The following is a 2,466-nucleotide window of genomic DNA, read 5'->3' on the forward strand; positions in this document are numbered from 1 at the left end:
GTCTTGGTGGGCAGAAGAATGGAGAAAGAAGCAGCAACACAGTGGCGCATTGTCAACTCAAATGCCCTACTGAACAGATATGGCCACTGTTAGACCTGGCACCATTGGCGTGGGTCGCCCTTCCCTTTTTTTCCGCTGTTGCCTCCTATGTTTTTGCTATGTCTTTGCTGGTCTAGATGCTTTGGGCACTTTGCCACTGTTGTTTAGTGCCAAAGTGCAAGTGCTCCCTATTGTAAATTGTTTTAATGGATTAGTGACTCCATGATGGGCTTATTTGATTTACTTGTCAGACCCTAATACAGTGCACCATGAGTGCCCAGGGCATGTAAATCAAATGCTGCTAGTGGGCTTGCAGCACTGATTGTGCCACCCACAGAAGCAGCTAGTAAAATATGGCTCATGCCTGCCATTGCAGAACCTGTGTGCAGTCTCGGACTGCCATGTCACCTTGTCAAGTACACCCACTTGCCAGTCCGTAAACCTTCCCTTTTCTACATGTTAGTCACACCTAAGGTAGGCCCAAGGTACACCTATGGGCAGGGTGCATTGTATGTGAAAGGTAGGACATGCCCTGGTTTGAGTGGCATGTCCTGATAGCAAATAACAGCCAATTTCGTTTTTCACTATTGCAAGGCTACCTGTTCCCATAGACTAGAATGGGCAGTTTCATTATAACATCTTATAATCCTAACTGATCCAGGTAGAAAAACGAGTTTAGGGTGCCTGGACTACAAATGTTAAAATACATCTTTTAGTGTGGGTGATTTTACATTCTGTGTTTTCTAAATACCACTTTTAGAGAGTAGGTATTTTCTGGCATAACCATCCAGTATGCCTCTGCTAGGCTTGTATATTCCATGTCTGGTTTGTGAGTGACAGGGAGCTGAAGAGGGCTTTGGCTCCAGCAGTCTGATGAGTCAGGGCTGGGCTGAATAGGACCTGGTTTGAATGGAGAGTAGGGGGAGGAGATTTCCTTTCACGTGCCTGAGCCTACATTGAATTGAGGAGATTTCTTTTCCGCTACCTAAGCCAGGTCTGCTTTCAACAATGCTGTCCATCCATCATATATGGGAGGGAGCTACAAACTACATTCAGACCACACTGGGAAAAGAGGTAGCTCTCACACCACAGCTGGGACTGCTAAACATCTGGGCGGCGACTGACCTTACTGAAATTGAACAACAACTGGTGACACTAGGATACACACTAGTCAAGCGGAAACTGGCGAAAGGTTTGGGGGGCAACTCCACCTTTCACTCTGGTTTGGGTGAAAGAATTAGACAAGTAAGTGCGTAGAGGAGAAGGAAGAATTTATAACCCGGTGGTGCCCCTAAAAATGGGACAGGAAATGGTCCAAATGGAATACCTATCGTGGAGACATATGTATGGAGTTGGAGAAGCGCAGAAGTGAGAACAGAGATGTATTTGATTAATGTATATGCTTTGCTGATCCCTGCATAATATACAAATGTATGAGTAACTGTTATATCTACTTATTGGTATTGTATGTATGATTACTATTGAATTCAATAAAAAGATTTAAAAAAGTAAAAAGATTCATAAACAAATTCATACAGACACAGCGCTTCACAATGTGTACCCTTCAAGAAATAATCCTGCAACTCCAAAAAAGAGATTTCCTAGCAACAATAGACCTCAAGGATGCCTATTTACATATTCCAATAAACATAAAAAACAGAAAGTACCTACAATTCCTACTCAACGGAACACAATACCAATTTAAGGTACTCCTTTTCGGAATAACATCAGCTCCACAGGTATTCACAAAGTGTCTGGCCGCAGTAGCCGCCTACCTAAGAAGAGAAAAAATCCATGTATACCCCTATCTGGACGATTGGCTAATAAGTAGACGCACAAAACAAACATGCCACAATCGCGTACAGAAAACAATCCAAACACTTCAAAGGCTGGGTTTCTCAATACACCACAAAAAATCCTCAAAGAACCCAGAAAATGAAAAAAACCTTTCTAGGGGCAAGACTGAATACAAAAAACACAAAGGCTTATCCCACACAGAACAGGTTACAAGCTATCTACAAGGACACAGCCCTCTATCAGAAGGGACAGTCTCTGACAGTGAGGAAGGTAATGAAACTCATGGGCATGATGGCATAATGCATAACATTCATCCCTCACGCTTGCCTACATATGCGACCATTCCAAGAATGAATCACCCACAGCTGGTCACAAGCCACATGGAGTCGGGAGGATCTAGAGGTTGTTCCACAAAGGATACAAGCAGAGACACAATGGCGGGCATCCAACAACATAGCACAGGGAAGAGCTTTCAGGAACACAACTCCATCTGTGACAATCACCACGGATGCATCCCTCAACGGCTGGGGAGCGCATATAGACCAGCTACAGATTCATTGACTTTGGAGCGAAGAAGACTTCATAAAACACATCAATTTCTCAGAAATGAAAACTGTTCTTCTGGCACTC

The sequence above is a fragment of the Lissotriton vulgaris genome, chromosome 11 (genome assembly GCF_964263255.1).
Source record: "Lissotriton vulgaris chromosome 11, aLisVul1.2, whole genome shotgun sequence".
In the NCBI taxonomy this organism is placed as follows: Eukaryota; Metazoa; Chordata; class Amphibia; order Caudata; family Salamandridae; genus Lissotriton; species Lissotriton vulgaris.